This window comes from Quercus suber, unplaced genomic scaffold (assembly GCF_002906115.3).
Source record: "Quercus suber isolate HL8 unplaced genomic scaffold, Cork oak 2.0 scaffold_197, whole genome shotgun sequence".
NCBI lineage: Eukaryota > Viridiplantae > Streptophyta > Magnoliopsida > Fagales > Fagaceae > Quercus > Quercus suber.
In genome coordinates, this window is record NW_027069655.1 from 958,622 (window position 1) to 964,621 (window position 6,000).

The window sequence follows — 6,000 nt, forward strand, 5'->3', positions numbered from 1 at the left end:
TCCTTTTAGCATCGTCCATCTTTGAAGAGGTAGACGGGTGTAAAAAAAAAAATCAATCAATTTGAACAAGGAAGAATGACGGATTTACATTGACTGGTGCACTCTTCATACTTAATTGCCACTGGAGTTGGCTCGGGCTCGTCACAGTATCAATGGATGGTGTTAAGGTTGACGAGTTTGGCCCAAGTTTGTTCCTCTAGTTTGGACTTTGCAAAAATTTTCTCGAGGAAGCTAAACTCCTCGAAAGTGACTTGTGGACGCCGTCGAACTGTACAAAAGAAGACGGACGTTCAAAACACAATGAGTATTAAATAAACTTAGAATAATTGTTATATGACGAGTTCATACCAGACGGGTTTAATATGCCCCAAATCTTGTCGACGGGCATGTGATCCGTTTCCCCTGAATAACACACCCAACCGTCGCTCTCAATGAAAAAATAGCGGCTCTTCCAATCTCTATTAGAATCTGGGGTTTTGTAAATCACTTTCAAGACAAGGCTCCTAGGAATGAAACTATACATCTCCCTTGATTTATCTATCTCGTCTGGATGGTAGTAGTGGAGGAATTCCCATACCGTTAACCTTCTTCTACCGTCTGTCATTGCTCCGTACAGGACCTCTATTGTTAGGAAGACCCTCCAGGCATTTGGGGATATTTGGCTGATGGATAAGCCTAGGTATTTAAGGAGTTCACGGTGCAGGGAGCTTAGAGGAAACCTAAGGCCTACCTTGAGCATCTGTTCGTACACCCCGATACCGTCTACTCCTTCATAATAACATTTTTTTGACTTATAGGGTAGACGGATAGGGATGTAGTCTGGGATTTGGTAACGGGCCCTAAGGGTATTAAAATGTGGTTCTTTGATGGTGGATATGAAGGCATTCACCGTCCATTCTGGAAGCATGATGAACTCCTTAAGTCCATCAGCTCCCACGATGGATCTAACTATTTGATCTTCATTATCAGCGGAACCCTCCTCTATCTCGACCATCTCCATATCCACATTTGTTAAGGACGGGGAAGATGAAGATGGACTACTCTCCTCACTTAGATCGTCTTGGTCTTTGCAACCTAATGGATATACCTCTTCGTAGTTCGCCCTATCATGGACGACCGACTAATTACTTGACGCACTAGACATGGCCTACATGTAATGACAAAACCTAAGACTCTGACGGGTTTGGAAAGAGTGACGGGGGCATAAAGTCTAAGAAAATATATATAATACCAAAAGGTAAACAAGAATTAAAAAGAAGACGGATAAAAGATTACTTACCAAGATTATGGAATGAGCAAATGAAGGTGCAGATGACAGGTGTGAGAGCTGAACAGAGTGGTCTCTGACAGGTGTGACGGATGTGCTCTGACAATATTTTTCAGTAGAAAGTAGAAAAATGAGAGGAGGAGGGGGTGATGGTTATAGAAGAGGTGCATGGAAGACGAAGCGACAACTTGTTCTAAAACAAAATCCATTAAAAGAGTGACAAGTGTCACAGGTCATAAATGAGTTCCTGTTAAACCTGTCAGGGTACGGGCATAAGCTCACGGAGTTATGTATCATGGCCGTTTGCCTAAGACTTTGAACCGTCACCCCATGGGTCCGTTTGCTTATGTATGACGAACCCATCGGGTGGGGGGGCAACTGAAAGAGGGAAAAATGTACGGTGATAGATCCTAGTGTAATGGGCCAGGCTTTTTACAGTTTATGGGTCGTAAAATAGACGAGCTTATTGTGTGCAAGACCTGTTGAGGATGAATCCGTAATGAACGGATGGAGTATAGACGGATTGATTGGCCATGGGTCAGACAGAAACTCTTGATAGGAATACTTGCGACACACACCATAGAATCCTAATGCGAGGAGGATTCCAGAGGTTACGTATATTGATGAAGATCTTTTTTATAAGGAAAAGACTTGTCCATCATGTTTTGGACTCCTAAAGAGGATTTCTACAAGGAAAGGACTTTGACTCCAAGTAAGAGAGGTAAACTTTCAACCACTATAAAAACCCCAATACCCTCACAAATCAAGGTACGCATAATTGACCTTCCCTAACGCTGTGGAGTTGTAAAATATTCTAACTTGGCCTTCGGAGGGTATTTGGCCGGCACCACACTGGTTCTCTCTGTTTAGGTCTTTCTCCTTTCTTGTGTTGTGCAGGTTGCATTCCGAACATGCGAGTACGTGTGGCTCACTGGTGGTTTTTTCGGCATCATATATATATATATATATATCAATTGTAAGTTATAACAACAAGTAAGAGAGTGAGAATTGAATCCGAGTTTTCTTCATAAAAAAAATGAGAAAGTTTGGCTACAAATTACTTTGTAACTAATGACTGCAATTTCATTTAATAATTTTTTACTGAATTTGAATTTTGACAAATATACTATTGAATTTTATTTTCTTCTCATATCCTTTATACTTTCTATATTTTAAGAATATAAAACATCAATAGCTACAAAGTAGTCTAAAATTTCGACTAGATTTTTAAATTTCAACTTCTTGTTATAATTTAAAATTATGCATACAAAATAAATTATGCATCGAATAATAAATAATTTCTAAATGATATGAAGTTTAACATGTGTGTTAAGAATATAAAGAACATACAATCTAATTATTAATTTTTTAAAATATGTAGCCATGTCAATTTTTTTTAGTTGGAATTTAGCCAAACTTTGTTCTCAAGAAAATTAGACAATACCTTTGACTCTCTGAGTTATTAGACTTAGTATATCAACCATTTTTAAACTTTTCAAACATAAAAAATAAAAAATAAATAAAAATGTATTATATAAGTGATTTGAAAGCCTAATCCCTCTTGTAGGGTCACGATTTTCAGACTAGGCCCAACTGCGAACGACATCTTGGCCTAGTGGACCCAATACAATGAATTTTGTAGAGAGTGAGCCAAAGAGCTAGGTCTTAATAAGGTATACTGCAACTAGGCACGGTTACCAATTGATTTAAATAACAGGAATAAGGGTTTACAGTATGGGATTCTGTTCTCGGCCCTCGCCTGAAGAGTTTGCAGTTCTTGTTACTTCTTCAGTGCTAGGTTACAGGGGCTCCAAAGACCATGCAAACGGTTCCTCAGTTTTCTTTCTCTCTTCCTTCTTTCTCCCCCCTCTTCTTGGAGGATCTCTTCCATTATATACCCCATTTTAGTTGATCTGGGCCCTCCATTTGTTGACAATACAGGTCACTAATAGAGTACTTGTCCCATCAGCCGTTTTCCAAACCTTCTGTGAGTTGCAGCAATCAAGGTAGCACTATTCAGGGGTCATTTCCTCATTAATGCAGTCAGAACGTTAGTTGTGGGCATTTAATGTGGAGGTGACAGTTTCTCCTTGAATTGCTCCTCCACCATGCTTCCATGGCTGACCCATTGGACTTGTCTTTTTCTTGGAATACTTAGGGAGTTTGCCTTTGGTGGTGCGCTACTCTTCCCCTTTATGATCTTAGCTGGTCGAGGACAGGATCGTTCTCAGCGATGTTTCCTAGCAACTTGAGCTTTCTATGTTATTCCTCGGACGTTTCTCCCTCCTCGGCACGGGCCTTAGGCTTAATATAAAGTGGGCTGGGGTTGCCAGATTCTTAGGCCCCACAATAGCCCCTCAAAATCCTGCTGTCCAGTTCCTCGGACAGGGAGGAGGATTTTGATGTCCTCAGACCCCCTGTCATGGCTTGTCCAGTCTTGTCCCACGTCAGTGCTAGAGTCTTTTTACCTATATAAGGCACGTCCTTGGCACTTTGGAATGTGGAGCGCGCCCTTAATAAATTCTAGCAGCTCTATGCGCCCCACATCTAACAGTATGCTGGTAATCCAACGGTGGGGATTTCCTTGCATTTATGGGTGGGAAATCGGCACGGTTCTTTTTAATTAGAGGTATAAATACCCATTTGAACCAACTTGTCTCTTCACTTTCACATTCAAGAGCTCTTGCGCACATATCCTGAATTCGGTCAAATCTACAATCAAACACACACCTCTTTTCAGCATAAAAAGCCTGTTCGAGGAGCTTTTCCTCATTTTTGTAAGTCTTCTTCTCACTCTATCTCGTGTTTTCTCCCTTCTGATTTTCTTTCCCCCTATTCCTTTCTTTCTTTCGTTCTTCCTCGAGTTTTTTGGCCGTTCTTTAGGATGGGTAGGTTTAAGAAGTTGGTTGAGTCTGAGGATGCGATGGAGAAATTCATCGCCGATTATAGGATACCTAGTAATGTGGGTTTGAGGCACTATGAAGAAGGGGACTGGCTTATTAGGAGAAAAGAGGGTGAAGTAGTGATTCCCATAATCGCCTTTCTAGAAGGTGGTATGAGAATCCCTATGGGGCCGGCGATAAGGGACTACCTTAGGCATTCTAGATTGGCTCCCACACAGTGCGCCACCAACGTGTTTAGGATCTTGGGTCGTGTGGACGCCTTAAATGAGAAGATGGGGTTAGGGTTAACCCATTATGATGTAAATTGGTACTACAACCTCCAACACTTAAAGGGCAAGTCCTACTACATAAAGACAAGGGACGATAAGGTTCGACTTATTTAGTGCCTCCCCGAGTCCAGCAAGGGGTTAAATAAGGACTTTCTCATCGTGTCTGGGGAGTGGCATGACGTTGCCTGACAGTAGAGGGGGAGCCAGGTGGGGTACTCAGAGTAGGGGAGGGTTGATCTGTTATGTTTTCATAGTTTGCATTGTTCGGCCGTTAATATTAATGTGCTTTCTTTTTGCAGACCCATACGCCTTTGAACGACACTTCCATTTGGTCAACTGGGAGGATTTGCAAGCCGTTCTCAGGGCGGAGGTCTTCGTGAATGAGGCGGACAACTAGGTTAGGGCCACCCACAAGATTCTTGGGTACGATCCCCTGCACAAATCATTCTTGACTCCAAAGTACGTGATTAGAGCCAAAGATCCCCAGCTCCACAAGATCACTGTAACGGAACACGGGTTTTGGCTTCTTGAAGGATCTCCCATCCCAGAAGGTGTTCTGTTGTCAGGCTTTTCTTTATCCCATCAGGCTGTAGAAGCCGAGGGAGAAAGTGTAGAGAGAGAGGATGAAGTTGTTGATTTGGGTCCGTCCAAGGATGAATTTGGTGTTTTCGAAATAGTCAATCTGCTCGAGGACCTTTCTGGTGACTTAGGCAACCCCAACTTGACCGAAGCAGATATCTTGCCGGAAGGGATTTCTTTTCAGGCGGAGATGGGTTTCAAGAAGAAACCTCAAACTAGTCTGTTCGACATGATCGAGGGCCAGCCGAGGAAGGATGCGCCGGGGAAGTAGCAATCCAAGCTTCCTCCTCCCCCACCTAAGTTTTTGCCTGTGTAGACTAGGTCGTCCTCTGCTTAGCCGACCTCGGATCCTCGGCTCGAGTCCACCGATCCGAAGAGGAAGAGGCTGTTGGAAAAATCTGGATTTTTGTATCTCATACAAAAACACATGCAGCGGAAGCAACAAAAACACGGATCTACTTCAATCATGAAAGATAAACATGTAACCATGAATTTTAGAATCAAAGAATAGAAAGCGTACCTTGATGCAGTGAATTTCAAAACCTTCACTTGAGAATACCTTCAATCTTCATCTCGATTCCACATGGTGCCCAAGATGTGTGGTCTCTCAATCAGTCTTTTGTACATAGATTCTCAAAGAAAAATCCTTCTTCTTCTTCTTGTGGAGAAAAACTGATTTTTTTTTTCATCATACGTACGTTTAAACTATTCTTATAGTTTCTTTATTTAATAACACTTATTAAATAATGATTGATTTCTAATTGGGTTAGCCTTTTGGGCCTACCCAATTGGGCTTTAGTTTGTGGCTTGAGATGGGACCAAAGGGACCAATAAGACACTAGCTCCAATGGGCCTTGGGTTTTTCCATCAACTCTTGATAAGTCCAAAGTTACCATTAATTATATTTAATATCACTATAAGAATATAATTGCACTCTAGGCCTTATCTATAAATTATATCCCAAGACTTTATTATACATTCA